This window comes from Armigeres subalbatus, chromosome 1 (genome assembly GCF_024139115.2).
Source record: "Armigeres subalbatus isolate Guangzhou_Male chromosome 1, GZ_Asu_2, whole genome shotgun sequence".
In the NCBI taxonomy this organism is placed as follows: Eukaryota; Metazoa; Arthropoda; class Insecta; order Diptera; family Culicidae; genus Armigeres; species Armigeres subalbatus.
The window spans coordinates 213,680,606-213,701,981 of record NC_085139.1 but is presented as its reverse complement, the minus strand read 5'-3'; the positions used below and the strand labels follow the sequence as shown (position 1 = coordinate 213,701,981).

The following is a 21,376-nucleotide window of genomic DNA, read 5'->3' as shown; positions in this document are numbered from 1 at the left end:
CATATCGGAGTTTAGTTTTATAATTTGTAATAATAGCAACTGATAATTTGTAACGAACTTTTGAAATAAATACATTAAATTACCAACAACGTGTTATGCGAAATGCATCAAATCAGGAGACACATTGAAATTGTGCGCCTCGTGACCATGATATTTAATCAATATGATAATACCACATTAGCACCTGATGAAAATGGTTTGAATCTTTTGTTAGTTGCAAAACCGTCGTATTTTTTTGTTGGCTGCGAAACTTTTGTAAGCTTTTGACAGAGCCAATTGACATTGCATGCCAGTCAATTAAGGTTCTTTCTTCTTAGAGCATAATGTTCACAGAAAGCAGTGAAAATAGTATCATATAGTACAACCGATTTTTTTAATGTTTGCTTAATTATAAAACAATTAATTTGAACACAGATTTAACCCGAAGACTTAAATCTTTGTTTCCGATCAAAATCATTATTTTGTTTTTTAAAATAAATGTAAGCACATTTTGGGCAATCAAAACAATCGATTCATAATTTATTCGGCTTTACATTTTAAGTTCTAGAATTTTGTTTTTTTCCAGTCTTCTATCCATTAAATTAAAATCTTGAATATATTATTAAGAAATTTGAACGTTCTTGGAATATTGAAATATTGCAATTTTCAAGGTTTTGGAACTTATTCTTTATATTCCGAGAAATAAGTTAAAAAATATCTTATAGAATATCTTTTACCATCATAACCTTAAATTATATTAGGTTAGTTGTGGAAAAATACTAAACTGTAATACTTCAAAATATAACAGACTAAATCACGAAGAATTTTTTTTATTATTTGTAGAATTTTTGAATATAATTCCAAACAACTCTTGAAGATGTATCAAAATATATATTATTCACCTTATTTTTCTTTTTTTTTTCGAATTCTGTGCAATTGAAAATTGCTAAAATAATAATAGAAGTATTTTCCTCTTAAGACGAGCTTGGAGATTAGAAGAGTAACCTAAAGATGAATACTTTCATTTAAAAGAATGAAAATTTCGATATTCGATTCTAAGTTTGCCTCGTAACTACGTGAATAGACACGAATGTCACTTTAGTGGTAAAGTGTCACTAATAAAGTATAATAATAATAAACTACGTGATGAATTTCTAAAACATAAAAATTCACAATAATAAAGATTAAAAAATTGCCTCGTAACACAATATCCATGATATATGTCAGTAGATAAGATATCAAAATGATCTAGTGACAACACAAACTGGATTTGGAATCTACTTAATTAGGTATCACACACCATGCACACCATGAAATTAAAAAATTCAGTCAGAATGCAACTGAGTAATAAACATTGAAAAGTTTTTTTTTCTCCTTATATCAACATCATTGAAAAGAATTTGGAATGTAATTTGACGAAAATTATTTTTTCCCGGTACATGTCCTGAATTCCCGGTTTTTCCCGCTTTTTTTCCCGGTGACTTCAATTTCCCGTCTTTTTCCCGCTTTTCCCGTTTTTCCCGGTTCGGTGGCCACCCTGATAACAAGTTTCGCTGTTGAATGCAATTTTTTTGCGAACAAATTGGTTAAGTACAAGTGCTTAAAAATAGCTGATAATTTTGTACGTGCTTTGCGCACACATATACATACAAATACGCACATACAGACATCATCTCAATTCGTTAAAATAAGTTGATTAGTTTATAACCCTGTAAGTCCCACTTTTCCTTTAAAAAGTTCATCTTTGGGGCGAACATATAGACTTTACGTACACTTAGTGTTCGAGAAGGCAAAACCAGCCATCCCTTAGCTATTACGAGAATTCCTTGAGGATCTATTCCGTTAATGTAATGAAATTATTCCACAAAAGATACTCAGAGCAATTATCATATTGATTTTAGTTATATGTAACTACTCATCACTATTGAAGGTCAAGGTAACATGGGTTTTCCACTTACCCCATCCCACTAGGGTAAGTGGAAAAACAACTCCTAATTTTAAAATATGTTTCCATCAATTTCAGGCAACCAAAATGGAACGAATTACCGCACAGTTGGTGCAAAATTGACTGTTTTTGATAGCCCATTTTGATTCAACGCATTAAAATAATTTAAACTGGTTTTACACTAATTCATACATGCACTATCGATTTTTCCTTTTCCACTTCCCCCAGTGTACCTTACAAGGTTATAAAACTGTTAACCTTAGGAGAAAATGCAATTTTCCGAGAAAAAAATGATTAATTAAGATTTTTATTGTTCAATTCGTGTTGGTTTGCGCATAACTTATGAATATCACTGGATTATATTAAGATCGCATAACTTATGAATATCACTGGATATTATTAAGATCGCAAGAATAAATCGATCTGGAGATCAGCGCATATTCTGTTCAACAGTTCACAGTTAGATTAAAATTATCAAATTTTCACTTCTTACTGTGAAAAAGGAGTAGTGCAAAGTGGGTAGTGAGACGTCCCACTACTCTTTTCGCGCTTCGCACTTTTTACAGTGAGAAGTAAGAAATGACGAATGAGAATCGAGACGTCTTTCTTATCATTCCTAATTTCTCACTTTTCAAATGACCTATTCGCCCATATGTTCTGTTCGGCCAAATGACCCTTTCGGCCTAACGACCCTTTAAGCTGACCCTTTCGGCCAAACGACCCTTTCGACCAAATGACCCTTTCGACTTAATGACCCTTTCGGCCAAATGATCCTCTCGGCCAAACGACCCTGTCGGCCTAATGGTTCCTTCGGCCTGGTGGCATTCGGCCAAATGGCTTTCGGCCGAAGGAGTTTTGGCCAAACGACCCTTCCCCGCACGAATGATACGATGTGACAGATTGTGAGAGTAAACTAATCGCCATTACTTAAGGTACATTTCCGTCGAATGCACACCATTTGGTATAAATATGTTTGCATGAATGCCTCTCCGTCTGCACACTTAAATCCAGAATTTCAGCTCGGTAATATTTATTACAGATTTGACTCGGTAAAATTGTGTTTTTACCGGAAGATCAGTCAATTTTGTAAAGTTTACTGTTTTCTATAATAATTTATACCGAAGTCTCAGCAAATCTATTGTCAATACTGAACATCGGTATTGTAAATTACCGAGCAATTCTGTAAACTACATCATTCAACACTTGTCAAAAAAGAAATACCGATCACTCAGTAAAAAATATATATTTTGCTGAGCTTTCTGTGGGTCATTTACCGAGCTCTCGGTTTCCGATGGAGTTACGTGACGCTCAATGTGGCGCCATATTCCATTCTCTGTACTCGTAGATTTTCTTCGAGAGAATCGGTGACTTCATTCTGTTCCAGTGGAAAAATTGTAAGTACCTATAATTTAAACGATATCTTAACAAGTTTTTACAAATTTCGTTTGTGAAATAATTTCAATATGAACTTTCAGCACAACTGAGACCAAGGTGACCCCCGAACATGTATTCAGTTCAGTTGCACAGGGCCGCAGCTTGCAAGAAGAAAAACAGCTTTAGGTGTTTTTTTTAGAATAAATGATTTATAACTATGAAAATTTGTATATATTTGTATTTTATTTATCTCATTCATTTATTTAGTTAACATCTAAACAGATAACACTGAATCAACAATTTGACGCCACAATGCACGGTTCGAGGCCGCATCTCTCCATCCTCGGATGCGCCCCACGCTCGCCAAGTCGTTTTGCACTTGGTCTGCTCACCTCGCTCGCTGCGCTCCACGCCGTCTCGTACCTGCCGGATCGGAAGTGAACACCATCTTTGCAGGGTTGCTGTCCGGCATTCTTGCAACATGCCCTGCCCATCGTACCCTTCCGGCTTTAGCTACCTTCTGGATACTGGGTTCGCCGTAGAGTTGGGCGAGCTCATGGTTCATTCTTCGCCGCCACACACCGTCTTCTTGCACACCGCCAAAGATGGTCCTAAGCACCCGTCTCTCGAATACTCCGAGTGCTTGCAAGTCCTCCTCGAGCATTGTCCATGTTTCATGTCCGTAGAGGACTACCGGTCTTATTAACGTCTTGTACATGACACATTTGGTGCGGTGGCGAATCTTTTTTCGACCGCAGTTTCTTCTGGAGCCCGTAGTAGGCCCGACTTCCACAGATGATGCGCCTTCGTATTTCACGACTAACGTTGTTGTCAGCCGTTAGCAAGGATCCGAGGTAGACGAATTCCTCGACCACCTCGAAGGTATCCCCGTCTATCGTAACACTGCTTCCCAGGCGGGCCCTGTCGCGCTCGGTTCCGCCCACAAGCATGTACTTTGTCTTTGACGCATTCACCACCAGTCCAACTTTTGTTGCTTCACGTTTCAGGCGGGTGTACAGTTCTGCCACCTTTTGCAAATGTTCGGCCGACAATGTCCATGTCATCCGCGAAGCAAATAAATTGACTGGATCTGTTGAAAATCGTACCCCGGCTGTTACACCCGGCTCTCCGCATGACACCTTCTAGCGCAATGTTGAACAACAGGCACGAAAGTCCATCACCTTGTCTAAGTCCCCGGCGCGATTCGAACGAACTGGAGTGTTCGCCCGAAATCTTCACACAGTTTTGCACACCATCCACCGTTGCTTTGATCAGTCTGGTAAGCTTCCCAGGAAGCTGTTCTCGTCCATAATTTTCCATAGCTCTACGCGGTCTATACTGTCGTATGCCGCCTTGAAATCAACGAACAGATGGTGCGTTGGGACCTGGTATTCACGGCATTTTTGAAGGATTTGCCGTACAGTAAAGATCTGGTCCGTTGTCGAGCGGCCGTCAACGAAGCCGGCTTGATAACTTCCCACGAACTCGTTCACTAATGGTGACAGACGACGGAAGATGATCTGGGATATCACTTTGTAGGCGGCATTAAGGATGGTGATCGCTCGAAAGTTCTCACACTCCAGTTTGTCGCCTTTCTTGTAGATGGGGCATATAACCCCTTCCTTCCACTCCTTCGGTAGCTGTTCGGTTTCCCAGATTCTGACTATCAGTTTGTGCAGGCAAGTGGCCAGCTTTCCGGGCCCATCTTGATGAGCTCAGCTCCGATACCATCCTTACCAGCTGCTTTATTGGTCTTTAGCTGTTGAATGGCATCCTTAACTTCCCTCAAGGTGGGGGCTGGTTGGCTTCCATCGTCCGCTGAACTGACGTAGTCATCTCCTCCGCTGCCTTGACTTTCACTGCCTGTACTCTCAGCGCCATTCAGATGTTCCTCGTAGTGCTGCTTCCACCTTTCGATCACCACACGTTCGTCCGTCAAGATGCTCCCATCCTTATCCCGGCACATTTCGGCTCGCGGCACGAAGCCTTTGCGGGATGCGTTGAGCTTCTGATAGAACTTGCGTGTATCTTGAGAACGGCACAGCTGTTCCATCTCCTCCTCCTCCTTTTATTTATCTATAGTTTCAGAATAAAACCAAATATATCGACACTCGGTGTTTCATATTGTTTGATTTAGTAGTGGAATCAATACTGTAACACTAAATTATATTTTTTGCATTTTTTTTATTACCGAGCCCAGTTTTTTTCAAGGAAGATCCATCTGCGCTTTTTTACCGAGTGTTCGGTAATGATTACTGATATGCTCAGTAATATTTGACATTTCGCCTTCGAGCGTACTGAACCGAGAGCTCGGTAAACCATTGATATTATTTACTGAGGTGACTACCGAGAGTTCAACTGTTGAGAAATCGGTAATTTGGTTACCGAGCCCGGTGAAAATAATTATGTGTGTGTAGACAGACAGACAAAAAATCATTGCCTCGACGCACACATAACATTGCAGTCTTTTGCCATGTGATAAGAAAATTATTAGTTATTAGTTTACAAAATTTAATGCTAGGTAGTTGGCCAGGGTTCTGCCAAATCACACACAGTCTAAACAAAAAAAATCTGCCCAAGCATTCTTTAACAGATTTAATTGAAAACAAATCATCGGATATCGCTCAACCTCATAACTGGGGACATCTCACAACGAAAGAATTAATTGACATGAAATGATTTCCGTTTGCCTTTTGCGAAAATATTAGACGCCAGTCAAAAAGCCGCTTGATGTGGTTTGGCAGAACCCAGGTAAGCTGATAACTTTTAGCTATAGGGCCAATAGTAGAAAAATTGAAGAAAGTGTCCAGCATCGAAATGTAAACAGCCGCTGGCGCTGGGTTGTTGGTGGCGATTAGCAAAAACGTAGCACGGATTAGAAAAATTATTACTAATTATTGAGTAGCACGGATTAGAGAAATTATGCTTGAAAAATCATGCGTTTCTTCTTTATTTTGAATTGAGTACACGTAAAAAAATAACCTTATATGTTATGGAAAAAAACATTCGAAAATACTTATACTCGTCATTATGCCACCTAATGAATGATCCTATATCAAAAAGCTAATAACATTCATAAGTTAATGAAAAGTATAAGTTTCGGAATGTATGTGACTAATGCGATGTATAAGTTTTTACTTTAATGCACATCATTAAGCGCCTTCCTTGGCAAAAAAGTATTAGAAATCTTAATAATATATAACATTAAATTTTTTTACGTGTAGTATGAACATTTCAGGTAATTAGATAAATTTAATAAGGTAAGTGCAATATTTTGGCTGCATGAGTAAGTAAGCCATACCCACTGCTGTTATTTGGACTCAATGGTAAGTGTCCTTAAGGGCATTCCTTACGGAATCCAAATTTCAAAGTACTCGCGTTTTCAAGGGCACACCACTCGATACACGTACAAAAAATTAATGTTATTTATTATTTACATTTCTAATACTTTTTTGCCAAAGTAGGCGCCTAATGATATGTATAAGAAAAAACTTATACATCGCATTAGTCACATACATTCCGAAACTTATACTTTTCATTAACTTACGAATGTTATTAGCTTTTTGATGTGGGATCATTCATTAAGTGGCATAATGAAGAGTATAAGTATTTTCGAATGGTTTTTTGCCATAACATATAAGGTTATTTTTTTACGTGTACGGAAGTAACGCACAACTGTCATTTTTATTATTTCATGCATGCTGCGACGCTGCAAAGCTAAATTAATAAAAATGAGAGTTGTTCGTTCCTTCCGTATCGAGCGGTGAGCAAGGATGTTATCGATCATTTAGTAATTTGCGTTCGATCATTTAGTAGTTTGTCAATAACTCATTCCAGAAGCTGAATTTCAAAATGTGTTGTATGGTGGACTTCTAGTGCGAAGGTTTTTCTACAACTCTGCCAAGTGGTTTGTTGTTTGAACTCTACTAGTAACGGAGTTATAATAGTTTCAGTAACTTAGACTAAATGATAAAAAAATGCCAATCATTTAGTTAAAGCTACTGCAACTAGCGCTATAACTTCGTTATTAGTTGAATTATAACAGCAAACCATTAGGCAAAGTTGTAGATAAACCTTCGCACTAGAAGTCCACCATACAACAAATTTTGAAATTTAGCTTCTGGAATGAGCTATTGACAAACTACTAAATGATCGAACGCAAATTACTAAATGATCGATAACATCCTTGGCGGTGAGTCATTTGAAATTTGGATTCCATGAGGAGTGTCCTTAAGATTATTCCAAACGATTTTTACAGATTTTGGCGAACACTGCGTAACTTTCATTATACACAGCTAAACCTATACAGGTGTAGAACATTATCATAAAAAAACAAGTCTTCAAAACTTGAATCCACTGATTTCCTTCTTCTGAGAATCTGCGTTTTCGGTGGCGACTCACAACGTCTTCCTATTTTCCATAATAACACACTTCAACAAAAAAAATCTTTATCATTGCACAGGGTCAAACTCGCAACAATCAACACCTAACGCCAATGCAACGCACCACGTAGGAAAAAAAAACACTTCACTCAATCGGCTTTTCATCCAGCTGCGATCCAATTCACAGCTTAACGAGCGCAAAGGCGTCCCCTTTCTCGCATTAGGCAACACTTTCTCCTCGGCGAAAAGGGTGGAGGCGCCCCAGTTTAAAGTTCACAAAGCAAACAAATAGATCCGTGCTGTCAACTCGTCATAATCGCATCAAACGGCAATTGGTAGTTTAAACGGCGGGGCACAACAAGCTTGTCAATAATATAGCAAACAAAAAAAAAAGATTCCCGAGTCCACCTCTGACCGAATGGTCAATCCGAAGAAAGGGGGACCGTCCAACGCGTTGGATTTCATTCAACTTTGACCTGCTTATTTGCCAGGGAGCACTTTGTGTAGTTTCACTTTTCTTCGTCAGGTTTGCGTTCTCCGGCCCGAATAGCCGCAGAGCAGAACCCCACACGGTGCGACCCGGCGAAACCGAAACCGGGTGCAGTAGACGGAGAACGGAAGAAGGGTGGATTCTATTTCAGTGATTTCTTGACCAGCAGCAGCGACGGCATGGCTTGCCAGGATGGTTACCGGCGCGCTGCTCGTAAGAAATCTAGTCTGCCATGAAAAGCCAAGTAGGTCCTGTGGAAGGAAGGAACGTTGTTTGCATGTCGCTTGGCTGTCTATAAGAATAGCTGCCCGTTCGGTCGTTTGATAGCATCGAATGGGGAAATGTCGCGTGCAGTGATTGAATGGCATAACTGGCCCTTGTCGCATAATAGTCCAATGTCTGTTTATTGTAACTTTGAATTGTTAAAGTCAAATAAACGTCTCTGATTCATAGCAATATTTAATTTATTGAATTAAAAAAAAACAGTTCCTGTTTCATAATTACTACATAATGACTTAACAGAAGTGAATAATCTTATACTCTCCATAGTATACAGTGAGGCTGGCATCCATTATTGAAGACGCCTTTTACTATTTTGTTCCAGAAAGGATCAATCCTTTTTATATGAACAAATTTTACCGATTCATTCGATGAATACAAGCCACCAAAAGCTGACGTGGGACTGTTATGCGAATATAAACAATCTACGCCATGTCCTGATTTTCGCGTTGTGGCAGCGTTCAGGTTGAAGTTGTGCAGCTTAAGTAATTTTAGAAGATGACTAATAGAATTTCTTGCTGGTTCATACTTTCTTGTATTCCGTTTTCACGACTGCCTCGATGATGGATGCCCGGAAGTATTCCTTGAGGTTTCTGCTAACTGTGTGCTAACGAGTTTGATTCCTTTTGATCTTTGCACTAACTCGTTTTCTTCATCCAAATTAACTAATCACAGTGCACAGCATATTCTTCGTCATAATTAGACAAATCCATCGAGCGGCGAAACAATTTGGTACGCCATCACAGCCCAACACGACACAGCAACGGACGCAACTCCAAATAATCCAATTAACCTCCTTCAAGCAATTGATACACACTGAGTACACAATTCCTCTGCCCAAAATACAGTAACCGCATAGAATGGCCACTAATGATGGGAAGAACCCAAGGAAATGAAGAGACACGCGCGAGCTCTAACAATCGACAGCACCCGGCGTTCCGAAGTTCTCGCGTCCGAACCGCACAGTAGCCGAGCCACTTCTGACCAGTGGTCATCGCAGGACATCGGTTTTTGTAATCCTATAGTCGTCGTCAACCGTTGTGACTGCGCCGCGAAAATGGAACGGAAATTCCTATCAACCGTTCTTGATCCACTTTGATTTGATCCTCATGGAACGGACATTGTGAACCCACCGTTGCATTGAATATAATACGCCTGTTTGCACGACCTGCCGAGGCTCTAATCTGTTCAAGCTTGCAGCGGGCAACATCCTAATAGGCAATCCCAACAAATCTATGTCACCGGAAACCTGGGCATGCCATGCTACTTCCATCAAGGCATCCCCATGGTAACCTCGGTGACCACAACGCACAGTTCGGGAAGACTCGCCGTCACTCAGGGATGTGACGGCCGCTGCCGACGGAAAATCGCGCGAAGTAGCCCGACGTTCAACGCCGGCGCCGCTGACCGCTACTGACCACTCACGGTCACTCACAGTGTGTCGCGTCATTCAGAAAACATATGCAGCTCGCACGCGACATGCATCGGAATTCCGTCCACGCGTGGATAACCCCCCGGAAAGCTGTCAAAAAATTTTGCATTTTATCTGCGGCAAAACAAATAACGATATCTCATTCGTCACAGCGTGTTGTCGCCGCGAGGCGAATGTGTTGCTACCCCCAAACTGTTTCGAGTCAGGCGGAAAAAAATGTTATTGGTACTTTTTAAAATCTACCAGTTAATAAATTGCTGTACTGATATACCAACACAAAAGCGACGGGAAAAGCAAAACCAAACAATAATGAAAACAAACAAAGAACACACGCACGGACGCGGCGACGCAGCGTACCGGATAATGGCAACAAAAGCATTCGGACGATTCGGACTTCGTCGCGTCATTGGATTGGCCAGTCGCCACCACCGCCTACTCGTCAGCGAATCAGAAAGAAACCGAATGAAAAACTTCATCCTATTCGTTCTGCTCTGCTGCTGAGTGCCGCGTCCATCGTCCGGCTCACTTCGCGCGCCAAGACGCGGCTATAAAAGGTAATAAAAGTATAAACATTATAACTGGCCGCATGAGAGCTTTGCGATCGCGGTAGTGGCCGAAAGTAAGAAAAATAAACAAGGAAGATGGGCGGAACAGCTACGAGACCGGCAAATTAAACAGAAAATAATATATACCAAACGATTTATGACTATTACACTGTTCACACGCAACTCCACCCGCGCGGTCTCGAAGAAGCGAACCCGAAAGGGGTTGCCCAATGCTACTTTAATGATCCACCGCAGCAGTGCTCGACGTGGGATTGTCACACCCCTCGTTCCATGCTTGCAGTGCGGGACGCGGATGGGACAATTGGCGGCGGTGACAAATGCTGTTTACACGATATTTTACGCAATCTGAGCTTTACGGGGGGTGGGAGCTGCTCGTACCGCACAACCCCCCTCCATAACAAGCGGAGCAAAACGATACGATTTTGTTTACTATCTCCGGTCTTCCTTTGGTTTTGAAAGCGAGTGACAGCGACTTTCCACTCATTACTGCGGTGGTTTCATGTTGTAGTGTCGTACCCCTCGTTTAGAACCGCTAGCATGATGTAAATAAATACGAATCCGTGCCTACAGAACCGGGAGGTGGAATTTGAGTCATCAAGATAAACGGAGATATCTATTACCCTACTGAGGGTTTGCCCCCATTCGTGGAACTGATGACCTTCACCGTCCAGTCGGAGTTTTTGGAGCGGAAAACAGGTGTGTTTACGATGGTTCCCTCTTTCGCTTTTTTCGGTGCTTTAAATCGGACTCCAAAATTGGGAACAGCTTGATAAGGAAGCCCCGTTTGCGAGTCGTCCTTCAGTTTGTACCGAGGAAGTTAATCGGGGTGGTCTACATACGGAATGACCATTGATTATGGTTGTTATAATTAAATGAAGTTGGGCGCCACTGACTGATGCAGGTCAAGGTTTCAAATGTTCGTTTATAAAATGGACAAGATATGCAAATCCATTCGATTTGCAAATTTTCTGTTTTTCTGCAAATAACTATAAAACTTCTTACTAAATTGAGCCCCAGATTGTTACTCGTCTCTAACACTGGCTAACAATCCTTTGTGCTTTCCAAACATATTTGAAAATTTCCACGAGGACTTCGAATGAATTTCCAGGAGAAATTTGGAAGGGAAAATTTGAATGAATTCCGAAAGAATTTCGAATGAATATCCGGGGGAAATTCGTATGAATCTCAGGGGGAAATTCGTTTGAATCTCCAGATAAAATTAGAATGAATTTCCAAGAAAAATTCGAATGAATTTCCAAGAAAAATTCAAATGAATTTCCAAGAAAAATTCAAATGAATTTCCAAGAAAAATTCAAATGAATTTCCAAGAAAAATTCAAATGAATTTCCAAGGGACATTTGAATAAATTACAAAGGGAAATTCGAATGAATTTCCATAGAAAAATTCGAATGAATTACCAAGGGAAATTCGAATGAATTTCCGAAGGGACATTCGAATGAATTTCCAAAGGGTAATCCGAATGAATTTCCGAAGGGAAATTCTAATGAATTCCCGAAGGAAAATTCGAATGAATTTCCGAAGGTAAATTCGAATGAATTTCCGAAGGGAAATTTGAATGAATTTCCGAAGGGCAATTCATATGAATTGCCGAAAGGAAGTACGAATGAAATTCCGATGAAAAATTGGAATGAATTTCCGAAGGGAAATTGGAATGAATTTCCGAAGGAATATTCGAATGAATTTCCGAAGGGAAATTTGAATGAATTTCCGAAGGGAAATTCGAATGAATTTCCGAAGGGAAATTCGAATGAATTTCCGAAGGGAAATTCGAATGAATTTCCGAAGGGAAATTCGAATGAATTTCCGAAGGAAATTCGAATGAATTTCGAAGGAAATTCGAATGAATTTCGAAGGAAATTCGAATGAATTTCCGAAGGAAATTCGAATGAATTTCGAAGGCAAATTCGAATGAATTTCGAAGGCAAATTCGAATGAATTTCGAAGGAAATTCGAATGAATTTCGAAGGAAATTCGAATGAATTTCCGAAGGAAATTCGAATGAATTTCGAAGGAAATTCGAATGAATTTCCGAAGGAAATTCGAATGAATTTCGAAGGAAATTCGAATGAATTTCGAAGGAAATTCGAATGAATTTCGAAGGAAATTCGAATGAATTTCGAAGGAAATTCGAATGAATTTCGAAGGAAATTCGAATGAATTTCGAAGGAAATTCGAATGAATTTCGAAGGAAATTCGAATGAATTTCGAAGGAAATTCGAATGAATTCGAAGGAAATTCGAATGAATTTCGAAGGAAATTCGAATGAATTTCGAAGGAAATTGAATGAATTTCGAAGGAAATTCGAATGAATTTCGAAGGAAATTCGAATGAATTTCGAAGGAAATTCGAATGAATTTCGAAGGAAATTCGAATGAATTTCGAAGGAAATTCGAATGAATTTCGAAGGGAAATTCGAATGAATTTCGAAGGGAAATTCGAATGAATTTCGAAGGAAATTCGAATAATTTCCCAAGGAAATTCGAATGAATTTCGAAGGAAATTCGAATGAATTTCCGAAGGGAAATTGAATGAATTTCGAAGGAAATTCGAATGAATTTCCGAAGGAAATTCGAATGAATTTCCGAAGGAAATTCGAATGAATTTCGAAGGGAAATTCGAATGAATTTCGAAGGAAATTCGAATGAATTTCGAAGGAAATTGAATGAATTTCCGAAGGGAAATTTGAATGAATTTCGAAGGAAATTCGAATGAATTTCCGAAGGAATTTCGAAGGAAATTCGAATGAATTTCCGAAGAAATTCGAATGAATTTCCGAAGGAAATTCGAATGAATTTCCGAAGGAAATTCGAATGAATTTCCGAAGGAAATTCGAATGAATTTCGAAGGAAATTCGAATGAATTTCGAAGGAAATTCGAATAATTTCCGAAGGAAATTTGAATGAATTTCGAAGGAAATTCGAATGAATTTCGAAGGAAATTCGAATGAATTTCCGAAGGGAAATTCGAATGAATTTCCGAAGGGAAATTCGAATGAATTTCCGAAGGGAAATTCGAAGGAAATTCCGAAGGGAAATTCGAATGAATTTCCGAAGGGAAATTCGGATGAATTTCCGAAGGGAAACTCGGATGAATTTCCGAAGGGAAACTCGAATGAATTTCCGAAGGGAAATTCGAATGAATTTCCGAAGGGAAATTCGAATGAATTTCCGAAGGGAAATTCGAATGAATTTGGAAGTTGATTGTTTTGTGGAAAATTTTGTGTTTTCCAAGGAAAATAAATCGTGGGGCGCATTCGAATATGGAGAGATGCGGCCTCGAACCGTGTAGGGGAAGAGACCCCAAAACGCTCCTTCGAGGCAACACGCTAATTCGCCGACGCGTAGTGCGTTGTTCCCAAGAAGCTAGAAGGCGTTTTGCCTCGTGAGTTTTCCGGCAACGAAATATCGCCACTTTTTTTTAATGTGAATATTATCAATATGATTGAGGCTTACTACAATTTTTAAATGGCATCAGCTAGCTATATTTGACTGTTGTATGAGGTGGAAACTCCCATGAAAATCCCTACAGTCGAGATGAATACAAACAGGTGTTGCACTATGCTAATTACATGAATCAGCCATCTTGGATTTTTGTATGAGACAGTCACCGAGTTTGTTTTCGTTTTCCACTGAAAATTAATTTTTTACCACTGCAGGGCTGGTAGCGACCGAAGCCACTCAAAATAGTGACTTTAGTGACCAAAGCTGACGAAAAAAGGGACCAAATAGTGACTTTCAGTTGCAGAAAAAGTGACCAAATAGTGACTTCCAATTTCATTCATTCATTTATTTAGTTAACATCTAAACAGATAACACCGAATCAACAATTTGACGCCACAATACACGGTTCGAGGCTGCATCTCTCCATCCTCGGATACGCCCCACGCTCGCCAAGTCGTTCTGCACCTGGTCTACTTCCAATTTCAATTGCAAGTTCGATGAGAAGAATTCAAGCGTTTTTGGGTCGAAGGAGAATATTTTTTTCGTAATTTGTGGCGGAAAAAACCTTTCACTCTTTTCTCTTAGAACGAACTCAGAAAAGAAACGAAAATCGTACTTGCTAACTTGTATCTGCTTAGTGACTAATTAAAATTATTGCCCTCTCTTTTAACACCACCGAAAATTTAATCAGTATCAGTAAAAAGTAAGACAACTCAAAACTATGAGTAGTCTTCAAGCAAATCAAATTTTTACGCCAGTGGAAGTGAGCGAAATATGGTTATCACTCTTAAGTAGCAACCCTAAAACCAGAGACCGGCGGAGTGAAAAACTGTCGAAATGGCAACGTATGAAAATGCATGAAATCGTGAAAATGATACTGGCAGCACTTGAACTTTTTGCTTGCTTCTTATGGGTGCAAAAAAAAAGTAAACAAGTCGAAATGGAACCGCTTTTGACGGTTCGATTGGAAACAAGATGGCGTCTTCGCCGATCTCTTATTCTAGTATTTCTACTCTTAAGGACACTTCTCAAGGAATCAAAAAAGTACTCGCGTTTTCAAGGGCACACTCGATATGGAACAACTGTCATTTTTATAATTTCTGATTGTCTGCGTCGCAGCATGCGCAACATTATAAGAATGACAGTACTTCGAAATTTGGATTCCGTGATAAGGATACACCTGTTTTTCTTTCCTGGAAATTATTTCTCGGCGAAAATCTGCGTGAATGAGCATTCTTTTCTCGTGAGTATGAGTGAAAATTACGATCATTGGATTAGCTGAACACCTAAGATGCAGAGAACTCTATGATTTATCATAGGTTCCACGGATGTTTTTGGAATTTTCAGTGAGGAACAACAGTAGGATCGTTTTGGTAGAAAACGATACAAAAATTATTCATGTACAACGAGCCTCGGATTGAATGCTCGACCTCCTGCTTGTAATGAGGATCATGCTCTCTGAATTTTTAAATATTTTTACTCCAAAATATGCAGATTTTCCGCCTTGCTGTGCATATTCATGAACGATTTTTGCTATGGAATTCGACAGCGCATGCAATCTTCAAGATTGGGGAAACTTGATCGCCTTTCTATGATATCTACTCAATAAATATATATTTTCTTGAATTTTTTAGACGATTTTTCATATGAATGCTTTATGAGGGATAAAGTCTCCTCAAATTGAGACAACAACTCAAAATCCAAATATCCTGAAATTTTGGTGGAATAATGGCATTTTTTTTCAGTGAGGATCATTAGGCATATTTATGGATTTGTGCTGTGAAAAAATGATAGCATTTGGTCATTATTGGGAGAAGTTGTTTTGATTTTGCGTGGCCACTAAAAACATCTTCAGGAGGAACAAAACACAGTAAATAATAGAGTAAATGAGGTTGTCAATTAAAAAAATAACTCGCCACATAACGATCATTTCTCGCTTATCTTTTCAAAAGGACCTAAGTAACATTTTTTCATGAATTAATTTGAATACTGCAATCAATAGCTTGCATGTTGTTCGGTTGATTGCGCAATTCAAATTAATTCATGAAAAAAATGTTACTTAGGTCCTTTTGAAAAGTTAAGCGAGATTTATCTAGAGGATCTATTATAAAAATACGCTTTAACAATATTACTTTCAGAAAAATATATTAAGCTGTTTTAGTGGAATGTATTAAACCGTCTAAGACGAATTAAGTACTGTCCATTTAATTCCACCAGTTAATTTTCGTTATCTTTGCAGATACGTATTTCGACCACAACTGTGTGGTCGTCTTCAGTGTCTTGTACTTGACTCGACTTAAATGATCGCATATTTGTGACATATGTATTTTGGTTGATTTTGTAAATTGTTTGTCAATCCTCCCCACAAACTCAATCATTTCCAGCTTACCACAGATAAGCAAGATAGTAAAGCCTATTTTACTGTTGTGGGATAAGATCAATTAAATTGAGCTTTGTGAACGATTCACAGGTTTTTAACAATATGAACAAAAATGCGAGTGTTACAAACATGCGATCATGGGCAGTTTAGTTCTTGGTAAAACAGGGGAGAATCATGTCTCCCCACCTTCCCCTACTGCATAAAGTTTGAGTTAAAAAAAACTCGAAACTGACAGGTCTCTTGCTTGCATAATTGTATACCAATTTATAAATTGTGACGTAAAACACCTTCAATTAGCTACTGGTGAAATGCCAATAAGAGCAACGAGTTAAATGGCTGGCGATGTTTCAGAATGATCATTTTTCCAAGATCCGTAATTTCATTTCCACCATGAACAAAGCATATTCCGATGGATACATAAAGCTTTAAAAAAAAAATCTTAGTCAATAGTTTCAAAATAGTTGAAAATAGTGACTTTTTGCGAGAAAAAGTGACTTTAGTGACTTGAGGTCGAAAAAAGAGACTTGTTAGTGACTAGCCCGAAAAAAGTGACCAAGTCACTAAAAAGTGACCCGCTACCAGGCCTGCCACCGCGCTTATCTCTCCCATCTACTGCCGAAGTGAGTGAACCCTGATATAAGAACCCTGCCTACACCTAAGACATTAAAGCAGGCTTTGCTTGGCTAGGGCATATTGCCCCTCTTTCCCCTATTATTGTAACAAACAAATTGTTGGTTCAGTTTTATCTGTTTGGATGTAAGCTAAATAAATTTAAAAAAAATCGTGGAAAGTTTTTAATTTTTTGTGGAAAAAAATATTTGTTTAATGAAAAATTTTGTTATTGTTTATTGCTAATTTTGATTTATGTATGGAAATTTGGTATTTTTTTCGTGGAACATTTTTTTATGGAAAATTTTTCTTATATAACTGTTATTTTTGCTTTTAAAAGTGCTAATTTAATTTATTATTATTTAGAGGAAAATTCTAAATTGTTTATGGAAATTTTGCATTATTTGTGGAATTTTTATATTTATCTATTGCTCATACCCTGATTTCTTTTTTGGAAATTTCCTATTTTTTAGGGGGAGTTTTTATTTTAGTCATAATAGAATTAGATATTTATGAGATATTTTCTCCTGTTTGGGTCACGTATACTTAGTAGACGAGAAAGACAAAAAGGCGATTTTGTTTGATTTTGCGCGCTTAATTTTTTTTAAGTTAACAGTTAAATCAAAAGATCATCGGACTGCGCATCAATTTTTCCATGAGGTGTTCTTATTATTTCTAGAAATCAAATAGACAGATCCCAAAATATTGTATATCGGAAAACTTCAAATAGCTAATCGTTGTCAAAGCAGAACGTTCTCGTCTTCGATACTAAGCCATGGAAGCCAACCAAACATTTGGGTTGGTTTATTGTCAGTATTCCCATATCTGATCATAAGCAATGTTCCCACGCATTTGAAAATATAATTAACTATGACGAATTCTTGCCTTCATCGAACTTATCGGTTTCATCATAATTCTTGCTAACTTCAAATTATCGTAAACTTGAATCAACTCCCACAAATCAATTTCTCGACAAACGCAAAACTGACAGCCAAAGAGCTACTGTTTCCGTATCGATCTGTCAACAACTCCGGCCCAAAGTACCTATTTCTCAATGATTTCAGAACTCAGAAGCACAGACGGATACGTCGGTGTTGACTGGAGCGACCAACCCCAATCGTCGCCGATCAGTTTCATTCCATATCCATACATTTGAATACGAAGCTGCACAGAGGCTACTCTGTCATGCACCACAATCCGAGTGCCGATCTATTTCAGGGACAATCGCGCCCAGGCTGGAGTAGATTTTACATGGCGATCGACCGTCCACCCGCCCACACAATCGACGGATGATGGCCCAACGGCGGCTACGACGGAACAAATGCTAATGCGACGCGTGGCAACTAGAAAATCCGATTTGGACGGGTCACTTTTAATGACGACCCCCTGCGTCCAGTAGTGTGTCCCACACGTTTGTCACCACCGCGTGTCGCAAATATCGCGAGTCTGTTTCGAACAGATAGTAATCCCCGTATAGGCGAGTGGCGAGATTTTGGCTGGATATCGGTCAGAACCATAAAGGTTGTTTAAATGCAGTTTCGGGATTGATCTGGATTCTGGAATTTTTTGTAGTGAATGAAAATGAAAATGAATTTAAATTTATTTTTTTTTTAATATTTTGTTTAAAACCAATAATTTGATTGATTTATGAAAATTTTATAATTAATAATTTCTTCGACCGATATATCTTCAATGTCAATGTCCGAATTTTTTACTTACTTGTTTCTATTTCAGTTAAGAATTACCAATGAAATTTAAGAACATTTAAATACCACGTTTTCGAATACTAGTCGATATTTTTTCTTCTATTTGAGGTGAATATCAGTCAAGGTTTTCACAAATACTATTTGAACTTTGAATAAAATAGAAACAGCAAATCATTTGCTGCGAGCGCCTTTCGACCTCTGTGCTAACGTCTTTGCGTTCGCTTATAACAAACGTTGGATAAATGCCAAGTTGGACTCAAGTCTCGCTGACCGTCCATCCAAATTGGATTGGTAGTTTCCACCGTTTGTTATTCGGCTGTCGGAGCACCCGGGTTATTTTCTTCTAAGGATTCGGTCAACCTCACCGTGTGTACAAACAAACAGTTTGTTGTTTCTAAGCTTCTTGTACTCCCTTTTGTACTTCTTAGTGCGATAAGTAGAAGCAGCGCAGTTCAAAGGCGGAAATTGTAAATTAAACACACCGAATGTGTGAACGTTTGGTGGTTCTCGGTTTGGAATTGTGGCACTTGACGAGCGGCGGACGGCAACGATGGTCGTCCAGCCGACAATGTAACTTTACCGGGGATTATAATTAGCAGACGATTGTGGCTTGCAATCGGACTTCTCCGACTTGCTGGGACTTAGGTCGTAAGCAGGGATAATTGGTTTGAACTTCCTTCTCAGTGGACTCCAAGGCATATGATTGGAGTGTACTCTACTTTTCAGAATGTTGGTGGACCGTAGTTCAAATGATAATGACAAGTTTACACAGTTTTAGACAACCTGTCAATTTTAACAGCATCTTTGAAAAAAATTCGCACTTCGTTGCGAAGAATTATCGAATTACTCGAAAGAGTTCTAATTAAAATAATCCACAGTCTACCTCGTATAATTCTAACACTACTAGGCGCAATGTCTCTTCACATGCGTCGCCAACTAGAAGAACCAACACACAAACTACCAATACGCAAACATGTTTATACAAATATTTAAAATCTATTTTGAATCCCCCCCCCTCTGATTTTTTGCCAAAAAACAATATTTTGAGGGGGCAACAAAATTCTAATAATTTGGAGGATTTTCAAAACATTCTTTAACAAATTCGAGGAGTTTTTTTTTTCATTTTAATATTTATTTTACGGCTACGCAGTCTTTAATTGTAGAAACGAGTTTATTCGTTGCCCAACGTTTCGACACGGGGATTGTGTCTTCTTCCCTGAGGAAGACACAATCCCCGTGTCGAAACGTTGGGCAACGAATAAACTCGTTTCTACAATTAAAGACTGCGTAGCCGTAAAATAAATATAAAAGTTATGATCGATCCTGCATCAATATTTTCATTTTATTATTTATTTTTTATTATTCCCCCCTTGACCTTTCGGAAACCAGTAGGACAAAATGTTAATTTAATATTTGTAACGGCCTAATTCTATTTCTTCAACAACAACGCCTTCAACAACAAATGTGAACGTCCGGATGAGCAGCTGAAATAACCTAAACCCAAATCCCTACCCCGTTCGTCCTGTATTAAGTAATTTTTAACATTGAGTCGCCACGACTCACGAGTATTATGGTCTATGTCCCCACTCAACTAACTGTTAAGATAATATGATATACCATGTAAAAATATCACACTTGAGAACTGCGGCTCCGCAAAGTGTCGCACACGACTGAGCCTATCAAATAAATGAACTGGTTAAAAAACAACAAATGTGAGAACGGTTAACTACACTGGCTGACAAAACTGACAAAAAAAAGTTTGTGTTCGCGATGCTCATGTGTTGCATTTGCAGTTCTCGACGTTTAAAATCGACTGGTTACTGGCGTTTGTTGTTAGGTTGGAAAAAATCCAATGTTATTTGCAGAGGGATCAACGGTTTAACGGCGTTGAAGTCACTTGCGTGTTTGTGTGATTCAGATAAGTTGAAGTACTAAGCTATTACGATATCTGAATGTCCCCATGAGTGTTTTTCATAATTCAATATTAGCAATAAACAATGACAAAAATTTCCACAAAATAAATACTTTTTCCTCAAAAAATTAAAAACTTTCCGCGAAATAAGGCCTTTAAGGCTGTCAGTCCCGAAGGTCATTTGGCCACAGCCGTTCGGCCGAATGAGAAGTGAGAAGGCAGAAGTGAGAAATGAGGAGTAATATGTGAGATGTGAGAAGTGAGAATGGAGAAGGAAGAAGTGGGAAGTGAGAAGCGAGAAGTATGGAAGTGTGGAGTAAGAAGTGGGAAGTATGAAGTGAGAAGTAAGAAGTGAGAAGTGAGAAGCGAGAAGTGAATAGTGAGAAGTGAGATGTGAGTGGTGACAAGTGAGAATTGAGAAGTGATATGTGAGAAGTGAGAAATAATATGTGAGATGTGAGAATTGATAAGTGAAAAACTTAGAAGTAATTTGTGAGATGTATGAAGTAAGAAGGGAGAAGTGAGAAGTGTGAAGTGAGAAGCGAGAAGTGAGAAGTAAGAAGGGAGAAATGAGAAGTGACAAGTGAGAAGCGAGAGAAGTGAATGTGAATAGTGAGAAGTGAGATGTGAGAGGTGACAAGTGAGAATTGAGAAGTGATATGTGAGAAGTGAGAAGCGGGAAGTGAGAAGTGAGAAGCGGCAAGTGAGAAATGAGATTGATAATTGAGTAGTAACAAATGAGAAATTAGATACGATAAGTGAGATTTGATCAACATCAGACTGAAGAGGGAAGCCAAGCGGATCGGACTAGTCATCAACACGTCGAAGACGAAGTACATGATAGGAAGAGGTTCAAGAGAA

The 21,376-nt window shown here is 38.8% G+C and overlaps 1 protein-coding gene across 3 annotated transcripts in view; it reads right to left on the bottom strand.

Moving 5' to 3' along the window:
• LOC134205756 (cadherin-86C) overlaps positions 1-21,376 on the bottom strand; it is a 768,251-nt gene that overhangs the window by 670,066 nt on the left and 76,809 nt on the right. The window contains exon 1 of one of the 3 annotated variants that reach the window (XM_062681321.1): positions 8,979-9,185. The exons of the other annotated variants lie outside the window; for them this stretch is intronic. The gene's annotated coding sequence lies outside the window, so the exon portion shown is untranslated. Of the gene's footprint in view, positions 1-8,978; positions 9,186-21,376 lie in introns of those variants that run through there. 3 annotated transcript variants of the gene reach the window in all.